At 37.9% G+C, this 17,100-nt stretch overlaps 1 protein-coding gene across 3 annotated transcripts in view; it reads left to right on the plus strand.

Annotated features, from left to right (window-relative positions):
• Lrch (Leucine-rich-repeats and calponin homology domain protein) overlaps positions 1–17,100 on the plus strand; it is a 227,553-nt gene that overhangs the window by 36,051 nt on the left and 174,402 nt on the right. The gene's annotated exons all lie outside the window — the stretch shown is intronic.

A 17,100-nucleotide genomic window follows, 5' to 3' on the forward strand; every position in this document is an offset into this window, starting at 1 on the left:
TTTTCTGTATTTTTGAGTATCAATTCAAAAAAAAAAGTGTTAAAAAGTATATCTTCAATTTCTTATTTATTTTTTATATTTCCGTGAAAAAAAAACCCTTATCCTTAGGACCCGAAGCAATAGTAGAAATCAACTTAACTCCCAATTAATTTCATGTAATTAATCAAAAATTCTGCCGACGACAACGTTACATAATTTTTTCAGGTAGTGGTTTATTGCAGATTCTGTCCACAGTTTGTTTAAAAGTGTAAGAGAATCTAACATCTACCCAATAAAAAAAAACCTGCTGCATCTGCTTAAATATTGACATTACGTAAGCTTTCTCTCTTTCATCGTAAAAGTTCAACATTCCTTGAAAATTTCCAACTCGCTACAAGTCCTACATCTGCTTACATTTTCCTTATTGTTGTAACGGTGACGATATCATTTCTAGACAAACAATCGAAATAGGCGGAAGAACCAAACGTAAATAATGGCTTTAAACGCAAATTTCTCGAGAATCAAAACACACCCACGCAAACTACTAATGCCTGTCGATAAAGGAAGTTAGACTGCGTGGATGTGTTTTAATTCTCGAGAAATGTGCGTTTAAGGCCATTGTTTATGTTCGGTTGTTCCGCCTATTTCAATTGTTGGTCTAGATTTCTCGTTTCTGATATCGTGTGCCTTCCAACCGAGCGTGTGTGTGTGTGTGTGTGTGGTTGTTGACTATGCAAGTCTCCTCGCCGTGCCTTTCGGGTTGATTAATATAATGCTTTGTAAACAATATTCTCAACGCCGCCGGTTTAAGCTTTCTTCGTAGTCTTCTTCACCACCGCACCAACACGTGGCTGTCATTTGAGATGGGTGTTGTTCTTTTTCGAGCATTAAAAAGTAGCGTGACTGCTTCATTCCCCGGCGACGAACAGTGCTTCCCTTGATTGAAGATGTTCCTGTCGTCGCACAGTGGTCCAGAACTGAGAAAAGACGGTCAAAAGTCACTATCTCGTGAATATTGCATTTTAGATAAGTGGTGTCTTCGGGACAGTTTCTGGGTATGAAAATCCCCTTCTTTTCACATTGACTGATCAAACACGTCATATGATGCAGTATTTCACATCTAAACAGTTCTGTTCCTATTGTTTTTGGCGTAGGATGTGGTGGGACATTGTAGTAAATCGTAATGAATAAACAAAATATTTTTTCAGCAAAATCAATAGTAACTTAAATATTTTGCGATCTAGTGTACTATAATAATCATCAAATAAATGTGAAATGATGTTTTGAACAACGTTGTAGAACATTTCAAACTAGTAGAAGTTTATAGAAAATAGTTATGAAGTAAAAACTTATATTAAGATGATTTCCACGAAAAGCGTTCCATATTGCAATGAGATAAATAAATAGAAACCTAGTGTCTTCAGCAACGTTTCTTGTTTTGATAGTTTCGAAAACTTTACCGAAACACCGTCCTGAAAATGAAATTGTAGAACAAATAAATTTTAGATCTAACTTCTAGGGGGATCAATCATTGATCTTTCAATGTTAAAAGAAGGGGCTTTTCATATCCAGAAACTTTCCCCAAAAGGCCACTTATCTAAAATGCAAGTTTCACGATGTAATGCCTTTTGACCGTCTTTTCACAGTTCTGGACCACTGTGCGTCGTCGTCATCACCATCGTCGGAAGCAACTATGCAAGTTGGGTTTTTTTTTCTCACTCGTTCAAGGGTTTATTTGTGACATAATTAGCATGACTGACGCGTCGCTTCTGCCTCGGATGGAAATGTTTTTTTTCTGCTGCGGTACGTTTTATTCTTGGCTGCATTTTTTTTATCAGGATGAAGCACTGCCGACTGATGACTTGAATGCAGATGAGATCTGAATGAGGTTTCTGTCTCTGCACGTAGGAATCTGCCAATGCACTTTCAAATAATGAGAAAGCATTCATTACTTTTGAAATACCTTTTTACTATTTTCCTTTTTCCTTTTTTTTTCGATAAACTTTCACCTAATTTGCAAGCAAGCATTTTTCGCAGTGCATAAAAATTCCTTCTTCGCACCCAATACGCTCATATGCAAATTTCTTTCACTCGAACGCATTATCGCGAACTGCCCATTGTTTGCATTGTTTGCATTGTTTGGTCGTACAGCACGGTTGTAGAGATTCTCCGCCAACACAACAGAACTCACTCAAACTCAAACCATTCGCCATTATTGTAGGCGACTTCCTCTCGGATGACGTGCGAGCAATGCTGAGCCGGTTGTTGAATGTCGGTCAAACAATTGCCGGCACTGATTAATGCTTCTTGGGAGATGGAGTGAGGCTGGTTGGTTCCTTCCTTATTCACTAGCTAACTAACACCGGAGTCAAGGTGGAGCTGATTCTTGCCAGAAAACACGCTTTGATGGATATGGATGAAATGCAGCAACAAGAGACGGAGGGGTGTGATGGGAGGGGTTTTCCTTTGTAAATTGCAATTGATGATGGGCTTCTGCGATGTTTTGCCTCTTATTTGGAGGCAGACAGTTGATTTGCGTGACGGAATAGACGAGAGGAAACCTTGATCGTTTATTTCCATTCGATTCAAGGGGAAGATGGGTGGTAATAACCGTGAAAACCGTGTCTGACAATTTGCTGAAGTGAAAAATGGGTCTTCATCGGGCAGTGCAGATATTGTTATAAGTAGATGATTTGTTGAAAGGTTTCAATTTGATGGTAATTTGCCTATTTTTTGCCGGGTGGATTTCAAGAATAAATCTTTCAAATTAACAAACATTTATTAATTTGCGTGTTTTTCTATTTTTTTTCAGGTATGTTCATCACGAAACGAGTGCGATTATGGGTAATTTTATTGAAACAAAAATCATCATCAAATAATTGATATTGGGATTTATGGGTATCTGTTTTTTACAAGAAATGTAATGGCAGTACATACAACAACTGTTACAGTAGCGATTGAGAAACTTTTTTTTTTTAAACAATATAACCTTCGCAACATATATTAGGTTCAATCAACTTAATTCGTAAAGTTAGCTAACATTGTTTCATAATTCCTAATGAAGGCTTCCAACGACGATTGAAAAATCTGTACATGCGGTCAGTTACAGGCTATGTATATCTGTTATACACAGTGAGGTTTCCTTAACCTCAATCTAGCTGTGCACCAACTCTCAAAACATAAACAATTATCAAACTATTGCTTGCCAATGGATAGATATCGAGTAAACAAGAAGATTAAGTGTATTTTTCAACCGATTCAAGTATGAATATGGCATTAAATCAGGTTTTGATAGTTGGTGCACAGGTAAAAAGTGAGGTTACGTGACGCCACTGATACCTCCAAAGAGAGAATCTTACCTGCTTCGATTGTGTGTAACAATTCCCATAGTTCCTGCATGCATACCACATCAAGGCTTATGCAAGGCACCCATCACCGCTCCTTTTACGGACCACCGCGATGCGACGGTATCGATGCGCAGGCCGCGGTGGTAAATACCAGCCGAAATCCGCAACCAACCAAAAATGGAAACCCACCGGCCGAGAAATGTCCAGAATTGAAGAATCAATTATATGGCTTCAGGTGGTGGACAACGAGAGCCGAATTCCGTCTTGCAATCCGAAAACCTTCACCGAATTCCTCATAATCGTCCATAAGAGGAAGCGAGAAAAAATTTCCACCTCAAACACTGGCAAGTGATCCAATTGAGAAACTATTATATTCAATTAGCGACCGGAAAATAGATTCCCAATCTGCATCGGAGAAAGAGCCAATTGTGAATGGCCAATCATCCGATGCTGGGTGCCATTGCCCTTGCTTGAAAGCCAGGCGGCGACGCAAAGTCTCACTTTTGCTATTGAGCAAGCGACGTTCGACGTTCAAGTTTTTCCTCGTCGACGTTGGACTCTTTCCTTTGGTTTCAGTCTGGAACGATGTGATTATGCCTGGGGCGGCGCGTTCCATAGTCTAGCACAAGTGTAAGAACACACCAGACTTCATACTCATAGTCTAATAGTAGAAAGCTCGTGTTTTCCATGCCATTGACATTATGCTCGTTCTGCTTCGGTTGGGTGACACACAGGCCAATGCATTTGCATGCAATAGCAGCTAGGGGTTCGGTTCTACGGTCACAGAATGGCTTTTCATTTTATCTGCTAAATGACTATTACGTACCTACCTAGGACAGAGTTGTATATCCTGGTCTGTTTTTTTTTTGTTTGTTGTTTGTTGAGTTCCGCATGGCCCTGAGGGTTGTTTGATGCTATTTATCAAAGAACAGGAAAGGTAGAAAGCAATGAGCCTGATATGTAGGAACTCTATCTTTGTTCAGAAGCCAAACCATCACTGATGATAGTTAGTGGTTTTGCGGGACAAAATATTGTAGAAAGTTTATGTTTGTGCTTTACTGTTTCATGACTACATTTTTTGAGTTGTGTTAAGGTATGATGTGTCTGAATTAGAATTAAAATGGTTGAACACTGAATTTAAGAAAAAAAAATCACCCCAAACAAGAACAAAAACGGACTGAAAATGAACATGTGGACCTGAAAAATAACTAAAGATCCCAGGTAGTGAGCATACATCGAGCTTTATAAGATGGTAAAGGCAGTACAGTCCAACCTAATTTGCGGAGTGCCTATCATAAAAATTTATTTTGCACTTAATCTATTCTTTTTTCACGTATGATTGAAAAGGGAGACCAAACTATGCTGCAATATTCCAGTATTGACCTGACATGTGCAATGTACAATGTTTTTATCTTATACGGGTCATGAAAGTTAGAGCAGAAGCGTTTTATAAAACCTAGCATGTTGTTGGCTCTGTTTATAGTTTATAATCATCAATTATTGTAAGTTTAGAGCCTAAGATAATACCTAAGTCCTAAGTAACTTTATTACACTTTTCAACATTCTGATGACCTAAGGTAATTGTTATATTGGGTATGTTCCGTTTTCTAGTAAAGGTAATTGAGTTACACTTGTTTACATTGAGTTGTAGCAGGTTTTTGCTACACCAAGTGTGGAGATTTGAATGTTTAATTTCTTAATAGAATAATAGAAGAAGTACTAAATGAGAGCCGATGTGGCATGTATAGGGGTTTAATTTTATCCTGAATCTTACTATTTAATCGCGATTGTTCAGATATGATTCAAGCCATTTGAGTAGTTTAAACTGGATTCCCATCTTTTGCAATTTAAAAAGAAGCATGGGCATGTCGACGCGATCAAATGCTTTCCTGAAGTCTGTGTACAGCATGGTTTCCGTTATCCATTACTTCCAGAGAATAATGTATTCGAGTAAATTTGTGGTCGTCGAATGTTCTTTAAAAAAGCCGTGTTGCATAGTAGTAATTCTATTTTTTATTTGGATAAATAATTTATCATTAACAATCTCCTCTAAAATATTTTTCATCAGTATGTCGCTTAGTTCGAGATCAAGAGCACATTGCTCTCCAAACCTTGTGTTCTCAATCCCTACCCGAGCAAAGTTAGAGATCAAATTGAAATCAGAATTTGCTGTTATGATGTAACTTATTTTGAATACTCCATTTGATCTCATTTTGGTTGACTTAACGCCTAACACAGAAAAAATGAGAGCAAAATTTTACACTGTTGAATCAAACGGAAAACTAATTCTGCTTTCAACGAAATCAATTTGATTACTGATTTTGCATTCATAATGTTTGACTGAATACGGGCCTGTCGTAAATGGTTAGCATCCATGCTTTTCACGCTGAAAGATTTGAGCTCAAATGTCACCTCGGGCTAGTCACGAATGACCTAAAATGTGTTAAATAAAATAAATAAACAATAATCGTTAGTTCAACGACAGATGAACTTAAATCAAATTTTAAACAAGAAATTAACAGCAGAACTTCAAGTTAAGTTGCTTTGATTTAAAAAGTCTTGACTGCATTATGAAAGCACAATATGATATCAGACTTCTGTCGCGACAATTGGAATCAAAATGAGTTTTCTTTATGATAGGAACTGCAATCTTTAATGTCAGTTTGCTTTCATTTTGTTAACCGACTTTGCTCGGGTACCCTGTCATCCATTTGTTACAATTTTTTTATTTGTTTTCCAACACTACCGACGCCAGGGAGGCAGCTCCCATACCTGGACCCTACCTATCGACCCATCAACTCATGAACCGGGGACCAACGGCTTTACTTCCCTTGGGAAGGAAGGCGTGATCAGAGATGTTGTGTGCCTCAGAACATCCCGGCGGCACCGACTGGGATTGAACCCAGGCCTGCTGGGGTGAGAGGTAATCACGCTTACCACTACACCACCGGTGCCGCTATTTGCTATAATTTGTTAACCCTAACCTCGAGGTAGCCGCGAGTAATTGGCCCCCGCTTTACTGACGTTAGTTTTAAGTAATTTTGTGATCTAAACAATGAATATCGGCTCCGCAAAGCTACAGCAAATGATCCTGGAGAAATAAATTCCATAAAAAAAAAAAACAAAAAATCGACTCAAGTTTTGGGATGCAAGAGATAATGGCTATACCACGATAATTACGTATGTCACACTTTTAACAGACACTAAAATAAACTTTACCATATTTTGGGAAGTCTCCATATTCCAATGACATATTAAACAGCCAAAATAATGGTGCAGTAAGCTCAGTTGCTAAAGTTTTCATAAACACCGGAGGAACTCCATCGGGTCTAGAGCATTTGGATGCATCTAAATGATCTAATGCTCCCTTAGCTCAGTCGGTAAAGGCGCAGCTACAAAGCAATATCAAGCTGGAGGTGGCTGGGTTCGATTCCCGGTCCGGTCTAGGAATTTTTCGGTTTGGAAAATTTCTCAACTTCCCTGGGCATAGAGTATGATTGTACTTGCCACACAATTATACTAAGTAATTCAAGAATGGTACAGGCAGCAATAGCTCTCCAATAATAACTAATAACTAAGTTGAGAGCACGCAATAGGCTAATATGCGATAAGCAATAAGCTTGAAATGCGAAGAAAAATAAGAAGATTAACTTGACTGTCATTTATGTCACTAGAAAATTCAGGATGGAACCTAAAATATTCACGATCTGCTTGCGAATGATTTGGGATATCATGGTTGAATTTGTACCGGCATTCGTGCGTCCGTTCTGAAGCTGTGTTCGGAGTCGTTGCTCACTCCCTTGGTGAAGTTATTTAATCTGTCACTACAGGAGAGTAAATTTCCTGAGGCGTAGAAATTTTCGTATATTTTCCCCGTCGACAAGAAACGTAGTAAAAGGAATGTCCAGAATTACAATGAAATCACATCACTATGTCGCTGCTCCAAAGTATTCGAGATCATCATCAATGAGGCGCTCTTCAGCTTTTGTAAAAATTACATCTCCACGGCTCAGCATGGATTCTATCCAAAACGGTCAGTTACAACCAATTTGACCGAATTCGTGTAGCTCTGCGTTCGGAGAATGGACTCTGGCGCTTGACCGAGTAGACCTCAACATTCTTTTGAGCAAGCTTGAGAAACTCGGAGTGTCTGGATCCTTCATCTCGTGGTTCATATCTTACGAACCGTTCGCTTTGCGTTAAGATTGGAGCTTCTCGTTCTGAAGTGTTCACGAACGTTTCCGGCGTTCCCCAAGGAAGTAATCTGGGACTCCTTCTGTTTTCGCTTTTCGTCAACGAGCTTTCGTGTCTACTGCCACCTGGATGCCGGCTATTCTACGCTGACGATGTCAAAATGTGTGTGGTTATCAATTGCATCGCTGATTGTGAGGAGTTGCAGCTGATTGTGGATCGTATGCAGAGTTGGTGCTCCCGTAATTTCTTGACGCTCAGCATCAACAAGTGCAATGTGATATCATTTCACCGAAAACAAAACCCTATAATATTTGATTATTCTATTTCCGGGCAAACATTAGAGAGGATTAGCCAGGTCAAAGATTTGGGAGTAACACTCGACTGTGAATTGACCTTCAAACCGCACTACAGTGACATACTGACTAAAGCTAACAGGCAGCTTGGCTTTATGTTCAAAATATCTGAAAACTTTCGCGATCCGCTATGCCTGCGGGCGCTGTATTGTTCGTTAGTACGTTCAATCTTATAGCGAATTTGTTTTTGATTCAGTTCTAACATGGATCGGATATCAAGATTGGGTCTGCTTGTTACCTTTCAAACGTCAGTGTGTGATAATAAGCTCGGGTTCGCACGGGTTGAAACTGGTTCCAACATGGATAATAAACAAATTCTCTATTAGACTATAGTACTGTCGTCTAGTGCCCATACCAAGCATGCTGGATAGCCAGATTTGAGAGTGTACAGAGCTTTCGATTCCCCGGACGATTTCCCTTCGGAAAAGCCGTTTTTCATGGCCGGAATTCAGCGTGCTGTTGAGATATTGAATTTTATGTAATTTTGGACCCATTTTTGCCCATACTGCATTGTTTGGCTTTAATGTGCCGTTAACTACTTTTATTAGAAGACTGTCCTGAATTAGAATGTGTCCTGTTTTTGTTTTAATTATACTTTTTTAGTTCATTAAGACAACCATATGTCCGATGAATCATTGGAACAATAAATAAATGATTCACAAATATCTAAAAAAAATGACATTTTCTAAGACTCTAAACCCATGTCAGCCTGAAAATCATAGAAAAAAAATGTTTTTAAGATTCATATTAGTACAGATCATGATACTCTAAAAAAAATTGCTCTGTATCAAGTTCAAGATTTTTAAAACAATTTCTTAATTTTATCTCTCCCTCTAAAATTCGGTATAATGACTTATTCAGCCCGATAGCGTTCGGTTATGTGATCTTAAAAAATCCATAATTCTGGTACTTTGTAAATTCTGGCGTTTTACAATCTTAGGAGGACTTGAGTCTAAATAAAGTAATTCAAATTGATTTTAAGTACCTCGAAAATAACGTGATATTGCAATCATTGTTTTTTACTAAATAGTAAAAAACGGGAATATTTTGAGATTTTAACCGGGAAACACAAAAAAAAACGGGAATTTGAATATGAAAATTCACTGGCCACTCTGCTTTGGAAAACTATTACGAGAATTTTTGATTTTTTCCCAAAGCAAATTTGAACAGATTTTAGAATGAATTCTAGAAACACCAAGGTATTGCAGAGACCCTTTTGAGGGAGTTTTAGGAAAACCTCTACGAGAGTTTTGACTAGCACTCCCAAGTCAATTGAGTGAAGTCAGAGTCATATTTTAAGCACCTCTCTGGAAAATTCCATGACGATTGTTCCATGCGCATTTGGAAAAGAATTTCTAGATAATTTTAAGGAAAGTTCCAAGCAATTTACAGAATAATTTAGAGGAGACCTCCAAGATAATTCTGAGCAAAATCTGAAGACAATTCTTGACAGGAGAATTTCCCCTGCCCGATGGGGAAAGGGCAGCAGGGAAAGGGGATTTCAGGTTTTGCTCTCAAAAGCTAATAAGCCCTTTTCAAATGTTGGTCGAGAATTCTTACGTGAATTGCATTGGGATTCTTCGGAGAATTCCAAGAATTAAAGCAAATTAAACAAATTTAAGCTTAAGTGAGTTCAGTGAAAGAGCTTAAAATACGAAGAGAATGTATGGACGAATTTCAAGAATTTTTGGAGTGTTCTACAGAAATTTTCAAGCAACTCCCAGAAAAAATTCAAATTGCGAAGACTTCTGAAAAGAGCTCTGTGAAGGTAAATGAATCTAGAGGAAATGCTTAGGGACAATCAAACAAAATCCTGTTAAGTTTTGAGTGAATTTTCATAGACACATTGTGAAAACTTCGAACGTGTCGCAGAACCAAATTGAAGATCCTGGAAAGTAGATTTATATCGAGGTAGTTGCATTTTCTTTTACACATCCGTAACATCCCAGTTACTGTTCGATTTTGATTACCTGGCGTTTACCACGTTTAAAATGTGTGTATTTAGAGAAAAAAGTTCAGTTTTTGGCAACACGCAATTTATTTATTATTTGTATCATAGGTTTAATCCCAAGCTCTCCGTCATGACTCTTAAAATTCATGATCACTAAGCAAAATGAATATTTTCTTTCGATAGCCGGCTATCGAGAGATTAAATAAACAACAAATAAACAATATATACTTTTGGTTGAATCGTCAACTTGAGGTGAATCCTAACCGAATATCCTACCCAACCCTCCAACTCCGTAGCACTTATTAGGGTGTCGCTAAGTCGGTGGCCTCTCGTTAAGTAATTACTACATCAACATTTCCTTCCCTATCCCTAGTTATGGTAAAGATGGGCGTGGCCGGGTATAGCGACAGTCATGCTTCTGCTACTCTTGTTTAGATTGGAACCAATGTTTACTACCCAGCATTATTCCTGAAAGTAGTCTAACTGAGAATTTCAGAAGAGACGTGAGTGTCGCTAGTATCCAATCTACGAAGTAGGGGAAATGGCTCTAATGTTGGCCTATGGATCTAAGATTGGGCCCATCGCTAAAAATCTGCTATTTATCAATTGTATCTAGAAGAACGCGTCATTGGGACGCACTATCAGATATCAGGCGGTTAAAAATAAAAAAAATTGACTTTCACTTATCCTTATTTCGTTATTTTTGGTCGATAGTAAACATTTCAACTAAGAGAATCTGAAAGTTTGAAGCTTCTAGCAGTTTTAGTTTCTGAGATATCGGATGTCGAAGTCAAAAAAGAGTAAGAAAAGTACAAATTTTGCCGCAAAAATACACTACCACTCAAATAAAATTTCATCCACTATTTATCATATAACTACCACATCATTATACATCGTTGGAAAGGTAATTTAATACGCTTTCCGAAAATAAAATCCATTTGGAAATTTGATGGAGACAAAAAAATTTAAAAATAAAAATAGAAAAAAAATAATTGAAAATTAATGAAAATTTAACTTTATTGATCACAAACTTTCGAGTCTCGCACATTCCCAGGCTAATTCTCAGCTTTGGATGAAGTTTTGAGTGTACTCTAACAAGTACTGAAGAGTTTGCCTGCCCCATTGGAAATATAAGCGATTTGAAAATTTTCGGTTATTATGGGAGATTTCAAATTGTACAAGAGCCGGCTTGGAAACAAACTTTTTCAACAATTATTTTGCAACTTTTGGAGTTATATTCGGTTGGTATAGTCGAAATATATTGTTAAAGAACATTTTCCAATATTTCATGACCAACTTTTAAAAAGGGCTTAAGCTTTTGTACAAAAAGAAGTCATCATTATCATAAAGTTCACTGTTGGATGAACGTAAAACTACATTCGTTTATGCTTTATTCTAAAGTAAGTACCTGGGTTATGACGATTATAGAAGCATGTGCGTAAGTATGTACCTACGCATATGCGCGGATGAGTTTAATTTATACCTAAGTCTGTACTTAACTCACTGTAGTGTCAATTTGAAGCCATAGTGTATTTTGTGTAGCTTTTATTTAAACTACTACAGTGTAATTCAAATTTACGGTTGAGACCAAGTGTGAGCATGGATAATAGAACCATTATTAATCTATTTGACGCAAAATTAAGCCATAGTGACAATGTTCACAGAGCCATTGAATTCATTTGTGAAAATTATAACATCTCGGTGGAAAAACGCAAACGTCTCGATGAAAAGATCCATAAAATCGTTACTAAATACATCAACAAATGGCATGAAGCTAATCGCACGAAAGAGCGATTTGAGTCGTATTTTCGGAATTGGCTGATGGAGAATTTGGCATCGAGGAATTCATCGAACAGGAGCAATGTGTTGCCTCAACCTCGGCCTCGGGAACAAAACGTGGTCGACCTTTAATACCTTTCTTGGATTTGAGTGAAAGAGGAAAACGTCGCGTCATCGATAAAGAAGCAGTTGATCCAAAATTCGATACCATCGAAAAAGCTTTGTTATTTGCAAGACGAACCGCTTATAATCGAAAGGATTTTAATTTAGTTAAAGTTATTGGGCATATTTTAAAAAACCAAAAAAGCTCTAAAACCATGCTGGCTCAACTAACTGATCAACGAGGAATGATGTCACCAGAAGAGGCTTTTAGTGTACTTATCGAGGCTGGATTGAGTAGATTTCAATACGAAGTAATACATAGTGAATCACCTTCAAGATTTCCACCTTACTATGTGATCGGAGCAGTGAAAAAAATATGCGCCCCTCCTAGTGAATTCATCGAAGAAAGTGCATTGAAAATAAGAGTGAAACTACAGGCGCTGATGGAAAATACAGTGAAACGAATCGTCCAAATAATTGATGCAGAGCTCAACGAGTATATGGATAGCAACGATCTAGTTTCTACGGAACTGGTTCTTCTATGTAGCTGGGGTATGGACGGATCAACTGGATATTCGCAATATCATCAAGTGCTACCAGAAGGATGTCAGGACGATTCAGATGTATTTTCGTCCACTTTTACACCAATTCAGTTGTTTATGTACAATGATCGAAAGGAAATTATGTGGTTTAATCCCATGCCTCAAAGTATTCGATTTTGTAGGCCATTCATCCTTGAATTCATTAAAGAGAGTAAAGAAGTTATTCTGGCTACAAAACAGGATGTAGAAAAATAAATGAGTGAACTAACGCCAGTGAAAATTCAACTCTCAAACGACAAGTTTATACTTGTTGATTTTGATTTTGTCCTCAGTATGATAGACGGAAAAGTCTTAACTTATATCACTGGAAATTCGTCGATGCAGAATTGTCCAATATGTGGGGCAACACCAAATGTAATGAATGATGCAGAGAAATTCGAGGAAGGATTTATATCAAACGAAGAAGCCTTGCATTACGGCATATCTCCACTTCATGCTTGGATAAGATTTTTCGAATGCCTTTTGCATATTGCATACAGAATGGATATCAAAAAATGGAAGGTAACGAAACCGTTCAAAGAACTATATGAACATAGAAAAAAAACATGTGACGACACAGCTTTACGAAAAATTTGGAGTAAGAGTAGATCAACCACGATCGGGTGGAGCAGGTATCAGTACTACAGGAAACGTTTGTCGAAGAGCATTTGGAAATCTTAAGCTTTTAAGCTCCGTGCTGAACATTGATGAAAAGTTAATTTTCAGATTCCGGAATATATTAATTGCTATTAACTGCCAAGAGCCAATAAACCCGGAAAAATTTGATGCATATTGCAAGGAAACATATAGGCTCTATCTTAAATTGTATGATTGGTACAAAATTCCTGCAACCGTGCATAAAGTTCTCGCTCATGCCGGAGAAATAATCATACATTCACCAGCAGCACTTGGTTCATTAGCGGAAGAGGCAGCAGAAAGTCAACATAAACAATTGAAAAAATATCGAACCCATCATGCAAGAAAACGTTCAAGAGTAGAAAATTTACATGATGTCTTTATTCGTGCCATTAATGAATCGGACCCACTGATCAGTTCCATTTGGATGGCAAAAAGACGACAGAAAAAAATATCCCTGGATTATCCCGACATCGTGAAAAGTTTCATGATATTTGAAAATTCTGTAAGTGATTCAGAAGTCGATACTAATAACTTCAATGCCTTGGAGGAACTTATGAAAGCAGTCGATGAAATTGAAGAAGAATTTGTTCATGATGATATTGTAACAGAGGAATAAAAAGAAATTCGTTGAAACATATTTGATTTTGATTATTGTATCATGGCTTTTTGTATTTTTTTGACAGAAGATTTGTTGAAAAAAATAAACATATTTCCAAAAAAAAGGTTTTTTTTTAATTTTTTGCGGTGTTCCCCCCAATAAAACCATGGTAGGTTGTCTTTGTTCAATAGATTTTATTCTCTGAAAACAAGCTTGAAACTGTAACCGTTATAAAATCGTAAAAATTAAATTTTAATTAATCAAAAGTTAGGCCCTTTTCAAAAGTTGGTCGTGAAAATGTTGAAAGGTGATAACGCACACCTTATATTGATGAAACAAAGCAAGAGTAATAGCAGAAATTGTGAAAAAATGATAGAAATATTTTTGACCGCCTGGTTGTATGAAAACGCCCCATAGTGGGACGGTACTAATGGTTATTTTTGGTTGCTATTGAAAATTTAGTCGATTGCTGAATTTATGTATGGGCCCAAATCAGGGACACTTAGGCTGACATTACATACATTTCCCCTGTATAACGCTAACGCAATTTATGTATTATTTGCATTCTATAAAATGTATCGTACGCTTTATTCAATTTGAAATTGTATAGGATCACTTTTCATCGGTTGGAGGTCCATGTGGTATATCATGATTTATTTTTTTCCAGAAAGCACTAGGATAGTACTTAGGAAAGTAAAAGCTGATGGGGTTGCCTAAAACGGGTAAACGCAGAAGCTGGATATTTTTTAATTACTGGTAAATCAAGGAATTTGTTTTTCTTCATTGAGTAGACCATTGTAGTGTCACGTAGAGAATGTCTATTACAGATTAAATCGTATGTGATGGTAAATCCAATCGTATACAGTATAAATTAACTTTGAACCCTAAATGGATTCCACTGCTGTACGTATAAGTCATTTCTGTACATTACATACGATTTGCTAGTCTAAGTAATGGAAACGATTTTGGATATGAATGCCTTTTGGTTGTCTTACATCCAAATCGCAGAATTGATAGAAAAGCATTCAGTTTCTCGTAGAAAAGTGTACGGGATGATAAAATTCAAGGGATAAATCCAAGTTGTTGACATTGACATTACCACCCCAGTTCGACTTAACTCTTCGTCCTGTATGGAAACACGTTCGAACGATGCGGGTTCTCAAGATCCTCCTCGCCACCCCGCAACAACAGTGTCAACGATAAAATCTGATTCATCAAGCAACGGCTCTCAAGGCTTTCGTTAATTGAAGCTAATGAAGGGTTTACTCCGTTACAGCAAATGCAGAGCAAAAAAAGACAAGTGAATGTGATCATCACTACCATCGGTTGACATCAGACATACACAATACACCCAGGCCCAGTTGTTGCATTTAAGGTTAGCGCTGCTGATGCAACTCGGTTGATGAGCAGAGCGTGCTGACATAAGATACTTGTTCTACCACTCTCTTCGGTTCTTAACTTGTTCTCCACTTATGCCGGTGTGTATCTCGATGCTTGACGGCTGGCGAAACCGTTACCCGCTCTGATCCAGATCTCTGTTCAGCGGTCGGTAATAACTATAGCTATCGGGTTTCTAGTACCGTAGCTTTCCTAGAAATTGGCATCTTATTTTTGCTATTGGCACGACTCGCGTGCGACAATTGCTATTTTCAGTGAAGCTGCGATCCATCGTGACGAATAACTTTAATAAATTTAACGGCAGCTTAACCCAGATCGTAAACCGAGAACCGCATGTTTAGAGCGTGAAAATTGCCAAAAACGAAAGTACGACGCGCCCGGATGACAACGGTGGACAATAGTGATTAAATAAGAAAAACATAACCATCAACAAACAACGAGAAGATATCGCTGACAGATCGGGTGTGGAAGATGAGGCGAAGCAGTGTTAACGAAACCCATTTGCTGCACTACACTAGCGAGGGTTAGAGATATTCGATTGTCGGCCAAAGTGTGCGGAATCATAAATTTAGATAAATTACATTATTCTGCTTTTGTTTTGGCCTCGGGTGATTCGTGAAAGATACGCGCAGTCGGCATTTCCTTTCTTTTTTCCTGGCATTTTTTCGACCGGTATTAATCGAATAGCGTGGCGTGAAAATAAGCGAAAAAAGCAGCTAGATTTCGCGGCTGTGTGCATTTGTCGAAAGACTTTGTTGTGGGAAAGATTTACTGTTTATTGCTTTAGATTATGAAGATTTTGTATTGTTTACTTATTGACTTAAATAGAAAATGTGCAATTCGATTGCCGAAATAATTACATTTTTTGAAATTCCACTTGAATACATTTGCTTGCAAATCGTAAGCCGTCTGCAGAATATACTATTTTCAGAAACCATTTTGGCTGACCAAAGCCGTAGCTCAACACAGCACATACATACTCACGATATAATCTAAATTAGTTTTCGCTTGGCTGACGGAAATTTGCCGCAATAACCTTAGTGTAGCCAAACGAACGCTTTGCGCTCACCTTTCTGCATTTATTATGCCGAAAATCAAATATTTTGCCAGACGCTGTCTCTGTCGAAAGGATGCACCTACAACATGTTCCATTGTTTTTGTTTCTTCTTTCGATATGGGGGTGTGCAGCTTGTGTCTCGCACGCAATCAGAAACGATCCATATGCAGCAGCAGCAGCAGCGTAGTACATACTATTATATGTATTTTGCAATCAAGAAACGCAACGATGAGCAAGCAAAATTATATCTCCAAGATATGGTGTGTGGGGGTTTGATGAGCAAACAAGTCAAGATGAGCAGTGCTCTTACTTTCGATTATTTAAGTATATTCTGTTGGTCTTTTCAACAACTCGTGTTCAGCTGCACGAAATTCGTTAATGCAAAACTGTGCTTGTATGCTGTCACGATGTGTCCAACTATGTTGCTTCAGTTGGCTTTGTAGCGATGTGACGGCATGTGGTTGAAAATGATTGACAGTTGTCCGTGCAACTCCGTCATCGAATCATGCATGAGTTGAGTGTGTCATTTGACCGAACTTGAAATTTAAAAGGTGTACTAAAATGAGACACGAATTAGTAAGAAATCGTTATCACGTAATGTCCGCAGCCTGTCGTTTTTCAATAGATGCTAAAAACCAAGCATCAATTTCGAGTATCCGCATGTTTTTGTTTGTTTTTGCGTGTGGACAAAAACCAGGCAAAAAATAGGCTTCTTTCTCCTTTCTAGGCTTTTCCCTTCTGTAGCGAGCGTTTTGCCGGCTGCCAACTTAGTGTTCTTCACATTCAATATAGCTCGGCAAAAACCAGTACCACCGATTAGCTCGGTATTCATTTTTACTTAGATCTGAGCAAAATTCTCGTTTGTTAGCTGAATCTCGGCATGTTTTTCACTGAGACCTAGTAAAATAAAACTCCGAACTAGTCGGGAGGTTGCCAATCTCGGCAATACAAATTGAGTGTGTAGATACCCTTCCACAGTTAGTAATTGAGAGCTTTCTACGCCAACCAATGCTTGAATTTGTATAAATTGTGTAGCAAGCACAATGACATCGACAAAATTTCGAACTGAACACGCCGGATTGGTAATACCGTGTCTTAACTGACTAATCAATTAACAATTCA

Source organism: Ochlerotatus camptorhynchus, unplaced genomic scaffold (genome assembly GCF_037179485.1).
Source record: "Ochlerotatus camptorhynchus isolate MF236.1 unplaced genomic scaffold, CSIRO-AGI_Acam_v1.1 ptg000080l, whole genome shotgun sequence".
In the NCBI taxonomy this organism is placed as follows: domain Eukaryota; kingdom Metazoa; phylum Arthropoda; class Insecta; order Diptera; family Culicidae; genus Ochlerotatus; species Ochlerotatus camptorhynchus.